Below are 15,817 nucleotides of genomic sequence, written 5' to 3' on the forward strand. Positions count from 1 at the left end.
TGATTGCTATGTTCCTTTAGCAGAATGATAGTAGTAGGCTTTCTTTTATGCCCATGACCTATGTAGTCTCAAGCTGTTGGCTACTTCATCAGCGTCAAATAGGAGTTCCATCACATGGAACCAATTTCTTATTTATTTATTTATAATTTTATTCAGTTTACAGTCTGATCATAGCCCCCTGTCTCTTCTCCTGCTGGCCCTGTCCTCCCTCCCTCATCCCCCATCCCCCTTCGCTTATTCCTCAGAAAATGAGAGTACTCTGTACCAACCCACCCCCAGCTTATCAAGTTGCATTAGGACTGAGCATGTAATCTTTCCCTGTGGCCTGGCAAGGCAACCCTGCCAGGGGGAAGTAATCATAAAGTATGCAACAGAGTCCATATCAGAGACAGCCCTTGATCCCCTTACTAGATGGCCCACATGAAGTCTGAGCTGCCCATTGGCTACATCTATGTAGAGGAACCTAGGTCCAGTCCATGCATGGTCTTTGGTAGGTCTTCAGACTCCACAAGCCCTTCTGGGCCCAGGTTAGTTGGCTCTGTTGGTCTTCTTGTAGAACTCCTGTCACCTCCAAGTCCTTCTATCCTTTCCCCACTTTTCCACAAGACTCCCTATGTTTCACTCAATGTTTGGCTGTGGGTCAGACATGTGTCTTAGCTTCTGTTTCAATCAATTGCTGGGTGGAGCCTCTCAGAGGATAGCTATGCTAGGCTCCTGTCTGCGAGTGTGGCAGAGTATTGTTAATAGTGTCAGGGGTTGGTTCTCTTCCATGGAGTGAGTCTCAGGTTGGGCCAGGCATTGGTTGGATATTCTCACAATCTCTGTTCTATCTTTATCCCTGCATTTTTGGGTCTAAGTTTTGGTGGGTGAGTTGGAGCTCCCCTCCCTCTGCTAGGAGTCCTGTCTAGTTAGAGGGTGTTCTTGTCAGTCTCTATGACTCTTGCTACTAGGAGTTTCAGCTAGAGTCAACCCCATATTCCTCAGAAGCCTACCCCTCTAGCTTGTCACAGAGATACCCTTCTTGCCCATGGTTTCTCTTCTCTCTGCAGGCCCTCTGTCTTCCCGCCCCTGCTCTCCCTTGGCCTCATCTCATGAAATTTGCAGGCCAATGGATGGAACTAGAAAAGATCATCCTGAGTGAAGTAACCCAGACCAAGAAAGACACACATGGTATGTACTCACTTATAAGTGGATGTTAGCCTTAAAGTACAGGATAAACATACTACAATTCACAGACTCAAAGAAGATAAGTAACAATGAGGACCCAAGGGAGGATGCTTAAATCTCACTCAGAATTGGAAATAGAATAGACAGTGAAAGTGATTGAAGAGTGGGAACAAGGTAGGAGAGGGAGTGCAGGGAGAAATGAGTGTGGAGACATGGAACCAATTGCAAAAAGTGGTTGGTTATTCTTATAACTTTTGTGTCACTATTGCACCAGTGTATCTTGGGGCCAGGTCTCAGTTGTAGGTTGTAGGGTTTTTGTTTTTGTTTTTTTTGAGACAGGTGTTCTCTATGTTATCTTGACCATCCTGGACTCACTTTGTAGACCAGGCTGTCCTTGAACTCACAGTGATCTGCCTGCTTCTGCCTCCTGAGTGCTGGGATTAAAGGCGGGTACCACCATGCCTGGCTCGGTCGTAGGGTTGATTATTTTTCTCTTGCAGTCATGCTTGAAGTACCTTCTAGCACTATGAATGCTAATCAGTAGAGGTGAAGCTTCTAGTTAGGCACCAGCTCAATTTCTCCACATTAGATGATGTAAGTGTTGTTTTCAGCAATAAGGACTTTCCATTGGATTACGGAGGGTAACAAATAACCTTAGCAATAGACTGTGGTAATTGGGCAGGTGGTGGTGTCTATGGGACCCATTTGGCCAATGACTTAAGATGTAACCAGTTCTTGGCACTGGAGGTTTTATTTGGTGGCATAAAACATCTAGTTGGGGCATTGCTTCCTTAATTATATGGTGACTCTATTTAAATTCCTCCCCTCTATGTATATATTTTAGGATGTTTCTTCAGTAGTAGGTTTCCATATGGTTTTTCAAGTGGCCTCTAGTGTTAGTCAGTTTTCATATTTCTTCCTTCACCTTGCACTCATTACCATCTCCATTTAATCCTTCTATTCTAGTTTCCCTTGTATCTCTTTATACCACTATACTCTATTTTACATTTCCCTGGAAGATTCCTTACTTCCCTCCCGCCATGGTCACTTACTAGGAGCCTAACCTTTGTGGTTATTTGGACAGAAGCATACATACAGAAAGCTTAAAATCTACCATTCACATGTAAGAGAAAATTTACAATAATTGTTTTGCTTGTTTGTTTTTGTTTTTGGTCTGGGTTAACTCAGTCAGGAGGATTGTTTCTATCTCTATCCATTTACCTGCAAATTTCATAATTTCATTTTTCTTAATAGATGAATAGTATTCTGCTGTGTAAATGTACCACATTTTCATTATCCATTCATCAGTTGATATGTGTCTAGGTTGTTTCCAATTTCTGGCCATTATGAATAGAGTGGCAATGAACATGCATGAGCAATTATCTCTGTAGTAGGATGTAGCGTCCTTTGGGTATATGCCCAAGAGTGCTATAGCTGAGCTAGTGATAGATTGATTTTCAGCTTTTTGAGAAACCTTCACACTCATTTCCATAGTGGCTGTACCAGTTTGCACTCTCACCAGTAATGGATAAGTGCTCCCTTTTTCTTGTATTCAAACTAGCATGTGCTGTCATTTGTTTTATTGATCTTGGCCATTCTGACTGGGGTAAGATAAAATCTCAAAGTAGTTTTAATTTGCATTCCTCTGACAGCAAAGGATGTTGGACATTTCTTTAAGTGTTTCTCAGCCATTTAGGTTTCATCTTTTCGGAACTCTGTATTTAGTTCTTTATCCTATTTTTAAATTGGGTTATTTGTTTGCTTGTTCAGGTTTTATTTATTTATTTTTTAGCCCCTTGTTTACTTGAGATATTAACCTTATACCAGATGTATAATTAGTAAAGATCTTTTCCTATTCTGTAGGCTGCCACATTGGTGGAATGATATTGTCATTTGCTGTACAGAAGCTTTTTAGCTTCATGAGGTCTCATTTGTTAATTGTTGGGCTTAATGCCTGTGCTATCAATATCCTGTTCAGAAAGTCCTTTCCTGTGCCATTGAGTTCAAGCCTATTCCCTGTTCTCTTTTTTATCAGGTTCAGGGGATCTGATGTTGAGGTCCTTGGTCCATTTGGGGTTGAGTTTTATACAGAGTGATAAGTATGAATCTATTTGGATTCTTCTACATGTAGCCATCCAGCTTAACTAGCACCGTTTGTTGAAGATGCTGTCTTTTCTCCAGTGTATATTTTTGGCTTCTTTGTAAATAATCAAGTGTCTGTAGGTGTGTGGAATTATGTCTGGGTTTTCAATTTTATTCAGCTTATCAATGTGTCTGTTTTTATGACATTAATGCTGTTTTTATTATTATAGCTCTATAGTTTGAAATCTGGGATGATGATACCTCCAGTATTTCTTTTATTATTCAGGACTATTTTATTTATTTAATTTTTTTGCATTTTTGTAAGAAGTTGAAGATTGTTTTTTTCAATTTCTGTTAAGAAATATATTGAAATATTGAATCTATAGATTGGTTTTGGTAGGATGACCATTTAATCCTATTGCTCCATGAACATAAGAGAGCTTTCTATTTTGGTGTCTTCTTCAATTTCTTTCTTCAGTGTCTTAAATTTTTTATTATATGAGTCTTTCATTTGCTTGATTAGAGTTACCCCAAGATATATTATTTTTTGAGGCTGTTGTGTAAGGCAGTCTTTCTCTGATTTCTTTCTCAGTATGTGTTTAATTTGCATATAGAGAGGCTACTGGTTTTTATGTATTAATTTTGTATCCTGCTACTTTTCTGAAAGTGTTTATCAGCCAAAGAAGTTTCCTGGTGGGGTCTTTTGGGTTCATTATGTGTAAAATTATATCATCTGTGAATAGGGATACTTTAACTTTTTCTTTTCCAATTTGTATCCCCTTGATTTTCTTCAGCTGTTCAATTGTTCTAGCTAGGGCTTCAACTACTATATCTAACAGGTATGGAGAGAGTGGACATCCTTGTTTTGTATATGATTTTGGCAGAAATGCCTTGAGCTCTCCACTTAGGATAATGCTAGCTGTAGGCTTGCTGTAAATTGCCTTTACTGTGTTGAGGTATGTGCCTTGTATCCTTAGTCTCCACAAGATTTATCATAAAGGGATGTTAAATTTTGTCAAAGGTCTTTTCTCCATCCAATGAGATGATCATGTGGGTTTTGTCTTTCAGTCTGTTTGTGTGGTGAGTTACATTGATTATTTTATGCATGTTGAGCCATTCTTGCATCTTTGGAATGAAGCCAACTAATCTTTTTTTTCCTTTTATTGAAAATAGACTTTTTTCCACATAATATAAGCCAATTAAGATTTCCCTTCCCTCTACTCTTCCCAGTTCCTCCCTACCTTTGCTCCCATCTGGATCCACTCTCCTTTTATCTCTAATTAGAAAACAAACATGTTTCTAAGATATATTAATAATATAAAATAAAAGAAAAAATAGCACATTGGAATTGAACAAAACACAGAAACAGAAGGAAAAGAGCCCTGGAGAAAGCACAAGATTCAGGGACCCACTCATTTGCACAATCAGGAATTCCATGAAAACACACAGAGGATCTGATGCAGTCTTGTGTGCATGCTGTGCGTGCTGCCTCAGTCTTTGTGAGTTCACATGAGCTTTGACCATGTTGATTAGAGGGCCTTGTTTTCTCGGTGTCCTCCATCCCCTCTGGCTTTTACACTCTTTCTGCCTCCTCTTCCACAGGGTTCTCTGAAGGGAGGGATTTGATGATGACATCCCATTTAGGTCTAAGTGTTCCGAGGTCTCTTACTCTTTGCATTATGTCTGCCTGTGAGTCTTTGTGTTTGTTCTCATCTGCTGCAGGAGGAAGCTTCTCTGATGAGAATGCTGAGCAAGGCATTGATCTATGAGCATAGCAGAATGTCATTAGGAATCATTTTATTGCTACTTTCCCTTAGTAGAACAGTAGCAGCTGATTATAATAACCCAGGTCCTTAGGCTATCTAGTCTGAGGTTCTTGGTCACATAAGCAGTGTTGGGTATGGATTCCGTCTTGTGTAGTGAGCCTTAAGTCAAATCAGATTTGGTTGGTTATTCCCGCAAGCTTTGTGCCCATTACCTTAGTATATATTGCAAGCATGATACCATTGTAGATCAAAGGGTTTGTGGCTGCAGTGGTGTTTATGTTGCTCCTTTGGTAGTATATAGAGTACCTTCCTATACACAAGACCCTAGAATGTAGGAGTGAAGGCTCTATATAGGCACCAGCTCAACTTTTTCATGTTCAGTGAGTTGTGTGGGTGTTGTCTTCAGCAATGGGGCCTTGCTCTCAGTTTGTGGAGAGCAAACTACAGTCTTAGCATCAGCCTGGGTTGTTTGGGGATTCCTGTGGGACCCCTTTGGCCAACAACTCAATTAGATATTACCTGATCCTGTGTTTGGAAGCTTCATTTGGTGACAAGAGATGGCCAGTTGGGGCCCTGCCTACTCCTTTATCTGGTGATTTTACTTAGATCACTGTCATATATACATATCAGGAAGCTTCTACTGTATTAGGTTTCCATACTACCTCTCAAATGGCCCTTAATTTTAGCTGTCTCTCTTTTTCCTTCTTCATCCCACTCTCCCTTGCCCCTGACAACTTGATCCTCCCATTTCAACCCTCTCCATCCATCTATACCTATCTATTCTATTTCCATGTCATAGGGAGATCTATCTGCCCCCTTCTAGTCCCTGACTCTATCTATATCTAAACTCTGTGGTTCTGTGGAGTGTGGGCTGGTTATCGTTGACTTAACAGCTAATATCCACATATAAGTGATTACATGCTATAATTGTCTTTTTTGGGTCTTTGTTAACTCACTCAGAATGAATTATTTCTAATTCCATGCATTTGCCAGTGAAATTAATGATTTAAAAATGGATGAGTGATATTCTGTTGTGTAAATGTACCATGTTTTCTTTATCTATTCATCTAGGTTGTTTCTAGTTATGAACAGAACATCAATGAACATGGTTTGAGCAAGTGTTTCTGTGGTAGGATGAAGCATCCTTTGGGTATATGCTCAAGAGTGGTATAGTTGGATCTTAAAGTAGATAGATTCCTATCTTCCTAAGGAACTGCTGCACTGATCTCCATAGTGGCTGTACAAGTTTGTACTCCTACCGGCAATGGATGAGTATGGTAATGGTGTTCTGTTCAGAAAGTCTTCTCCTGTACCAAGGAGTTCAAGACTGTTCTCCTCTTCATCTTCTATCAGCTTTTGATTAATTTTGGTTGAAACTCTATTTTGTTAGATAGTAGAATGGCCATAGCAGCTTGATGTAGATTTAATATTTTTCTTTGACTGATGCATCTATTTCATCTATTGTATCTTCAACTGCTGAGATTATTTCTACCATCTCTTGTATCCTGTTGGTGATGCATCAGTGAAAGGAAATGTTCAACCTAACACATTTCTGACACAAAACATTCAGGAAGCTGGTGCAGTGGTGCATGCCTGTCATCCCAGCACTTGAGGAAGCAGAGACAGGTGAATCTCTGTGAGTTTGAGGCCAGTCTGGTGTACAAACTGAGTCTAGGACAGTCAAGGCTACACAGAGAAATCCTGTCTTGAAAAAAACATCCAGGAAATATAGGACACTATGAAAAGACCAAACCTAAGAATAATAGGACTAGAGGAAGGAGAAGAAGCCCAGCTCAAAGTCCCAGAAAGTATTTTCAACGAAATCATCGAAGAAGATTTTCCTAAGGTAAAGGAGATGCCTATAAAAGTACAAGTTGTGTCTGAGGTTCCTGTTCACGTACCTAAATTTTTTCATTTCAGAATTCCCTCAGTTTGTATTTTCTTTATTACTTCTATTTCCATTTTTAGGTCTTGAACAGTTTTGTTTCCTTCCACTGTTTGTTTTTTCTTCACTTTCTTTTTTCTTTTTCTTTTTAATTTTTGAGACAGAGTTTCTCTGTGTAGCCTTGGCTGTCCTGGATTCACTTTGTAGACCAGGTTGGCCTCGAACTCACAGCGATCCACCTGCGTCTGCCTCCTGAGTACTGGGATTAAAGGCATGTACCACCATACCTGGCTGCTTTCTTCTCTTTCGTTAAGGGATTTATTCATTTCCTTTTTAAGGACCTCAATTATTTTATAAAGTTGGTTTGTTTTTTGTTTTTATTTGGTTTTTTTTGAGACAGGGTTTCTCTGTTTTAGCCTTGGTTGTCCTAGACTTGCTTTGTAGGCCAGGCTGACCTTGAACTCACAGTGATCCTCCTGACTCTGCCTCCCAAGTGCTAGGGTTAAAGGCGTGCGTCACCACTGCCCGCATAAAGTTGGTTTCAGGGTCTTTTTTATTGTGCTTCTGTTGTGTTGGAATATTGAGGGGTTGCTAAAGTAGTTGCTGGGTTCCAGTGATGACGTATTGCTTGGCTTTGGCTGTTGTTGATTATGTTCTTATACTGACCTCTAGTCATCTGGGCTTGGGATGTTTTGTTTCTTGTTTTCTGCTTCCTCTCTGGTTTTCTGGTCTGTGTGGCCTGGGCTTCTCACTCTGTCCCAGTTGGAGGCAGGGGCAAAGCAACTAAGAGGGCACAGGACTGGGGATAAGTTTGGGGGATGTCAGGATAGTGAGAGTGTGGGAGTTTGTCAGGAGGCCAGCCTACCTGGATTTCTGCCTGCCCCCCCCCCACCTTTTAGATTTAACACTTTTCCTGTCTTACCTATTCTTTTTGTCTACCTTGTCTTTAAGACATAAAATTCTCCTTTCTGTCTCTTTAATCTGCTGCTGGGGCTTACCTTTGAAGTATTTGTTTGACGTCCTAAATTTATCATTTTGAGTTTTATTTCAGTTTGGGTTTCCTTTAGTGTTTTATATATTTGTTAAATTCTACTTTGATATCTTGATATGTTTTTGTTACTTCATCCCACTGTTTTTGTTTTCCCTGTCTTCATTCAAGCATTTATTCACATTTTCTTCAAAGCCCTAGAACATATTCAAAATAGCTATTTTGAAGTCTTGGTCTTGTGTTTTAGCTAAATTGCTGCTCTTAAGGCCTATTGTTATAGTGTTGTTGGCTTCTGGAGTAGGCGTATTGTCTTGCCTGTTTGTTTCTCTTTCGTACTGGATCTAGGTATCTGGAATTTATGATGCTTGAGAGTTCCTTAGTTAAATATTTGGTCTTGTCTTTGTTGGGAGGGTGTTCTGTTCTTTGTTGCTGTTGTCTACTTTGGAGCCTAGTATAGTAGCCGTGGGTTCCTGGTGGAGAATGTTTCTGTGGGTTGTCAGGTGACACAAAGAAATGAAGATAGGCTAGGAGGAATTGATGAGTAGGGGAGTGGGAAAGAGTTAGGGAGACCCCGGGTCCACACCAAGAAGCAGAGTCCCCAGATAATAAAGGTGAGTGAATCCATGGTAGAAAGTTTTCTGTGGGTTGGTAGGTGACCCAAAAGAATGAAGCTGAGCTAGAAGGGAAGGCTGAGAGGGTAGCAGGAAATAGCTAGGGAGACCCTAGGTTTGCACCAAGAGGTGGAGTCCCCAGGAATGGTGGTGAGGTAGTAAGAGTAAATAAGGAGAGACTAGAATGAAAGAGCTCATCTTATTTTTTAAAAATTAAAACATTACTACATCATTTTCCCTTCCCTTTCCTCCTTCTAGTCCCTTGTATGTCCCCTCTCCTTGCTTCTTTTAAAATTTATTACCTCTTTTTATTTAATTCACACACACACACACACACACACACACACACACTGCTGAGTAGTCTATTTAGTGTTACTTGTATGTAGTTTCAGGGCTGAGCACTTGGTATTGGATAACCAATTAGGGTGCTTATCCCTTGGGAAATCTAATTCTTCCTCTTTCAGAAGTCCTCAGTTGACTGGGTTTCTTTGTCTGGGGATGAGGCCCCCTTGAGATGTTCCCTTTCCATGTTAGCATGCCCATCAGTATTGCACTTTTTATATTTTATTTATGCAGCCACATTGTTGAAGGTGGCACTTCTCTGTTATTTCTAGGACACAATCTTTTAGCTGAGCTCCCAGTTCTCTAGCTCTTACGATTACAACCTTTCCTCTCTCTCTTCCTCAATGTTCTCTTCATTTTAGATGTGAGAGTTGTGTTATAGATGTATCAACTAGGGCTGGGCACCCTATGATCAGCTGTTCTCTGATCTTTTGACCAGCTGTGGCTTTCTGTAGTGCAAACAGAAGCTTCTTGGATGAGGGGTGGGGAGCTATACTTTCTGTGAGTATAAGGATAAATATTTAGAATTCAGTTAAGAGTTGTGCTGGTCAGTATACAAAATGAACAAGTTATATTTAAGAATATATATATATATATATATATATATATATATATATATACACACACACATACACACATATATGCATGCAATAATAAGTAGTGAAAAAGATGCCATGACTTTGAAGGATAGTGAGGAGGGGTATATGGAAAGGTTTGGGTACAGGAAAGAAAAGGGAGAAATGTAAATAAATTATAATCTTAAAAAATTATACTGGATTAGTAAAGTGGTGACAGAAGTTGTTTCTTCTTTCTCTTCCTCTTCTTCTTCTTCTTCTTCCTCCTCCTCCTCCTCCTCCTTCTCCTCCTCTTCCTCCTCCTTCTCCTCCTCCTCCTCCTCCTTCTTCTTCTTTGTTTTTCAAGACAGGGTTTCCCTATGTAGCCTTGGCTGTCCTGGACTAACTTTGTAGACCAGGCTGGCCTTGAATTCACAGCAATCCACTCGCTTCTGTTCCCTGAGTGCTAGGATTAAAGTCATGTACCACCACATTCGGCTAGAAGTTTATTTTTTAAGATTCATGGCCACGCTAGAGTCAGATAGTTGACCAGGTTTTTCAAACCAGGGATGATTTCCCTCCTGGTTAGCAGGCCTTAAGTTCAATTAGACAACTTTTGGTTACTGCTAAAGTATATGTGCCATTATTACACATTTAAAGATATATTGTCATGATGGTCATTGTGGTTTGTTGACATAACTGCAGGCTAGGACTGTTAATTTTTTTCTCCTTTGCATATTCCCTTCTGGTCCTATGAAAGCCAGTTCTCAGTGAGGAGACTTTCAGATTAGGTCTTATTTCAATCTTCTAAGTCCTGTGTTCAAAGTACACAGTATTTTTGACAGTATGGACTTACCTTCAACTTCTGGGAGACAACCAAGGGCAATAACAATAGCTATATTTTCTTGTTGTGTGCTGGAGCATCTTCTGGGTATATTCCAAGGAGTGGAATAGCTGGGTCTTGAGGAAGCCCTATTCCCATTTTTCTGAGATAGCACCAGATAGATTTCCAAAGTGGCTGTACTAGTTTGCATTCCCACCAGCAATGAAGGAGTGTTCCTCTCTCCCCACATCCTCGCCCGCATGTGGTGTCGCTTGAGTTTTTGATCTTAGCCATTCTGATGGTGTAAGATGGAATCTCAGAGTCGTTTTTTGAGTTTGCATTTCCCTGATGACTAAGGAGGTTGAGCATTTCTTTAAGTGTTTCTCAGCCATTTGAATACTCCTCTTTTGAGAATTCTCTGTTTAGTTCCAAGCCCCATTTCTCAATTGGGTTATTCGGTTTGGTGGTGTTTAATTTCTTGAGTTCTTTATATATTTTGGATATTAGACCTTTGTCAGATGTAGGGTTGGTGAAGATTTTTTCTCAGTCTGTAGGCTGTCGCTTTGTTCTCTTGACAGTGTCTCCTGCCTTACAGAAGCTTCTCAGCCTCATGAGGTCCCATTTATTAATGGTTGACATTAAGGCCTGGGCCATTGGTGTTCTGTTCAGGAAGTTGTCTCCTGTGCCAATATGTTCCAGGCTCTGGGGAGTCTTTTGGACTCCCCTTGTTTGTTCTTCTACTCTTGCTCTCTCTTCTTTTGAGTTCACAAAATGATTAAGCTGTTCTACTTTTCTTTTTTCCACATACAGTTTATAAAACAAATCAGTTGGTCCACACAGTGATCTTAATTTGGATTGCAGTGAATCTAGAGGGCAATGCTGTGTATCTCTCCAGTCATTGATGATTGCTTCACAGCCAGGCACAGTGGCCTTTAATCCTGGCACTTGAGGAGGCAGAAGCAGGTGGGTCTCTATGAGTTTGAGGCCAGTCTTGAGATACCAGAAGAACTAAAATTAGATTTCAGGGTAACTGGGGCAAAGATTAAGAAATAGGCCTACAGGAGATAATATGACCAGCTTCAAAGAGCAGCCCCACTAGAGATAGCATTGCCTAGTGATTGATCCGAAGAGTCCCACCGGAGATAGAGTTGATAAGAGACCCAATTTAATGGCCACATTCCTTCCTGCCCACTGGAGATAAGGTTAATAAGAAACCAGACACTTCCCTGGACAAGGTAGTGAACAAAGAGAACAAAAAAAGCTAAGCCATGGGTGGTCTTGGAGTCTTTTTCTGTAGACTGTCACTTTAGACATTAGACCTCTTTATGTTACTCAACCAATATAGATACTTGCCAGGTTGGAACTCCCCTGCTTTGGGGCACTGGGAGGGATAGGAACCTATAAATTTACCCTCAGGGCTTTTTCTGGGTACCACTGGGTTGGTGACCAGTCAGAGCCCGACTGGAGTCGATTAAAGGTCCTCATGTATATTACATCGGTATCGAGTTCTGGTGGTCTTATTTGAGGGTCTCGTGATCTGGGTACAGCATTCTGGGTCTACAAAGCAAGTCAGGATAGCCATGTCTGGGGGGGCGGGGCGGGAGGAAAGAAAAGACAAAAGATTGTTTCATACTGCCCCTAGAGGGATTGCAGGTGTGGCTGCTGTGTCACATGTGCATCAGTAGATGGCAGAGAGGAGAGAGGCTGTATCTGCACTCAGTGTTCTGACCTGTGAACATCTGAATGATGAGTAGCCTAACACCATCTGAAACAAGCGAACCTGAGAGGACCACTAGTCTGGTGTTGTGCAGGTCTGGGCAGGCTCTCAGGGCAGGGAGCAAGTTGGAAACTAGAAGAACCCCATTTGTAACCATAAGTCCCAGCTGGGAGTGAGCCTGAGACTGATGATCCTGTCATGGGGCCACCGTAAGGAGTGAGGCTGAGATAATCACCAGACCAGTGCCATGGAGTGCAGACAGAGAGCTAGCCTGAGATGACCACCAGTCTGCTTGGCACAGGCTGGGGTTTGGGGGGCGGCGCAGACCATGCCTGATTTGACCCTTGCCTGGTGCCATAATGCCTGATTGGGGCATAGCTCTTCTGAGACAAACTCAGACACTCAAGAGACCTCAGGAACTACTAAGAGGAGCAAGTAAGTGGTGGGAAAATGGAAGAGAAAGGAAAACAGAAAGATGAGGGCACAGTGAATAGAGATGGAACTGGAGACTCAAGGACAGTGAGGAACAGCCTGATGTGAGTAGCCCGAGATGGCACTTGAGACCATGATGGGGTCCTGGCCTGTGCTGCCACTGGGGGACACATCTGGGTCTGTGGCCCTGCAGCAACAGGGATCTGTTACTACCAGATATCTTTGGTCTGGGCTGCCTCCTGAGACCATGTTAATGTCTGAGGGCTGTGCAGAAGTAGCCCCACCCCTCACCTGGACAGTGTGGGAGAGCTGGCCCTAGGGGCATGAGATCAGGAGAGCTGACACCATTCGTAGACAGCTGCAGTACCCAAGAGAGCAGCACCACACATTGTGGGAGTTGCAGGTAGCCTGCCTGAGGGTATGAGCATGGGAAAGCTGGCCCTGCTACTTGTCTCCTGTTTGGTGGCATGGACAAGGGAGAGATACTCTCCTCTTCCTTTGCCCTTTGTCACTGGTGGCAGGTGGGAGACCTGGTCCTGGGGTCATGAGAGCAGGAGAGCTGTTCCTGCCCCTTACCAGCTGTAGAGCTTAGGAGAGCAGGCCTTGCACCTCACCTGGGCAGCACAGTAGAGCTGGCCCTAAGGGCATGAGCATGGGAGAGCTGGCCCCACCACTTGTCTGCCATGCCTTGGCATGGTAAGGGAGATGCCTTCCCCCTCTCACTCCTTACTACCTATAGCATGCATGCAAGAGAGCTGGCCCTGAGGTCATCAGAGAGAGAGAGAGAGAGAGAGAGAGAGAGAGAGAGAGAGAGAGAGAGGGCTGTAACTGACCCTCACTAGATGCAGCACTCAGGAGAACAAGCCCTGCACCTCATCTGAGGAGCATAGCACAGCTGGCCCTGTGGATTTGTGGGTAAGCTGGCCCAAGGATGTGAGTGCAAGAGACCTGGCCCTCCCTCTTGTCTTCTGTGAGGTGGCGCTGATGAGGGAGAGATGGTCATCCCCCACTACCTATAGCAGGTGGGAGAGCTGACCCTGGGGTCATGAGAGCGGGAGAACTGGCCCTGTCTCTCACAGGCTGCAACACTTGGGAGAGCAGGCCCTGCACCTCGCTTGGATAGCAAGGAAGAGCTGGCCCTTGTTGCAGATGAGCCAGCCCAGAGAGTGAGAGAGTGGGAGAGCGGGAGATCCAGAGGGCAGACCAGCTTAGGTACCTCTCAGACCCAAATCCAGGGCTTTGAATTGGCCCATCTCAATATCTGTCCCATTTATGAACTGCTGTAGCATGCAAAGGAACTAGTTCTACAGATCTAAAACTACAGAATCTCCATGACACAGGGCAACAAAGAGTAGCAGAAGCCAGAGCCCTTGTACCAGACCAAGGAGTCATTGCAAATGTTGCAATGACTTGCAAGACACATTTGTAAGCAAGAAATGTAGACCAAAGGGTATACTGTGGGACACATTGTGACACACTATAGCTTCCACAATGAGAAGCTTCTGTTTTTTTCTCTGACTGGGATTGAGGTATGTGATGCAAAAGTGACAAAGAACCAATAAAAAGTTGAAAAAAAAAGTACTTCAATTTCCTTTATCTAAGGTTTTCAAGATATGAGTGTTATAAATCTTTTTAAAGCTAAATTAGATGTCACTATATATTACATGGCTTTGACAGAATATGGCATTTAAAGATGTTTTTATTATTTTAAAGAATCTTTGAAAATAAGACAGGTTAACTCCTGGCAACATCCATTCTACCTTAAAGAAGATGATGAACATCAGAGAACCTCCTTATGAGATGGTTTCAAATGTAGTAAACAAGCCACTGGGCAAAATGTCCTTGTTTCTACCACAGACAGAATTCTGCTTAAAAATGGGCAGAGTCACTCCGCCAAGACAGGGTAAGCAAGTCCTCGATAGTTCTCACCTCACAAATATGTCTATCAGATATATTGGGCCAGAAGGCTGAAGAAGATGCTCCAACATTATAGAGAGTTTTTTTTGGGTGACTGTTCAGGCAGCAAACTGTCTCTGTCATCTTCTTATTTGGGAAGCTACTAACCTGCACTTCCTGTATATTCAAGTAATCAACTTTATTCTTCTCAAGTCTCTGATGGGGTTGAAGATCAGATAGTTTAGTTTTACAATTAGGCTTAGTTGTTTAGAGGTTAAGATATTTTTAGGTCTAGATAAATGTTTTAAGTTGATAATGATAAGATATGATAGATATTGATTTACATGCAGAATTTTAGACTCACCAAGTTAGGGAAGATAATTTCTTCAAGGCTGCCAAATACAAATAGCCAAAACAGTATGACTCTAACATGTGAATATATATATATATATATTTCCTGATTGGTTTATGGTTCTTCTTGCTTAGGTAGTTTATTATATTTTATTATATTATGTGTGTAATAACATAAATATATATGTAAAAAAGAAAAATAATTAAAAAGAAAATGATATTAATTTTATTTAAATTTTAATTGTCTATGGCTGGGATAGAGAAATAGAACTGACTTTCCCCATATCACATACCATGTTAGTTATCAGCTCATTTAGTTTTCCATATTTTTTACAGAAACACATCTTCTTTGTAAATGAAAGCAGTTTCGTGCTTTTTTTTTTTTTTTTTTTTTTTTTTTTTTTTTTTTTTGCGAGAAGCCTATAAAATATTGAATAGAAGTGGCAAAAGCACACATCCTCCTCACCTTGTCCTCAATCTGAAAATGCAAAGTATTTACTTTCATTTTTAATTAGTTTTTAAAAATCAGCATATGAAGTAGCGGGCTTTGATATGGCATTTTCATACATATTTTCCCCACTCCCTCTCCCCATCTATCTGTCCACATCATGCTGATTCCCCTACTACCCCATTAGCCCCTCTCTGCATTGATGTCACATATGTTCTCTTACTCTCCTCCCCCAACTCTCCTTTAAGACCTCTTTCCCCGATTTCATTTTTACAAACTATACTTGAGACAGGCAGTTGATATCTAGAATATATTAAAGAACTGTAAACATTAACCACCCCGAAACTCAAATAGTCTAGCCAATAAATGAGCTATTAATGAAACTGTTTTCAAAAGAAGAAACACAAATGACTAACAAACATTAAAAAAAAAAAAAAGTATTCACCATCCTCAGCCATCAGGGAAATGAAAATTAAAATTACTTTGAGATTTCATCTCAACCTAGTCAGAATGGCTAGCACTCAGTCTTTTTTTTTTTTTCCTTTTTTTAAATTGAAAAATAAAATCATTCATATTACATCTCAATTGTTATCCCATCCCTTGTATCCTCCCATTCCTCCCTCGCTCCCATTTTCCCCTTATTCCCCTCCCCTATGACTGTGACTGAGGGGGACCTCCTCCCCCTGTATATGCTCATAGGGTATCAAGTCTCTTCTTGGTAGCCTGCTATCCTTCCTCTGAGTGCCGCCAGGTCT

The 15,817-nt window shown here is 41.4% G+C and overlaps 1 protein-coding gene and 1 non-coding gene across 2 annotated transcripts in view; one reads left to right on the plus strand and one right to left on the minus strand.

The window, feature by feature from the left end:
* Shroom2 (shroom family member 2) overlaps positions 1 to 15,817 on the minus strand; it is a 1,329,704-nt gene that overhangs the window by 1,009,070 nt on the left and 304,817 nt on the right. The window lies entirely within an intron of this gene.
* On the plus strand, positions 11,850 to 11,981 carry LOC127186056 (small nucleolar RNA SNORA17). The gene has a single exon (XR_007830309.1). It is a non-coding gene; the product is annotated as a small nucleolar RNA SNORA17 (small nucleolar RNA).

This window comes from Acomys russatus, chromosome X (genome assembly GCF_903995435.1).
Source record: "Acomys russatus chromosome X, mAcoRus1.1, whole genome shotgun sequence".
NCBI classification, from domain to species: domain Eukaryota; kingdom Metazoa; phylum Chordata; class Mammalia; order Rodentia; family Muridae; genus Acomys; species Acomys russatus.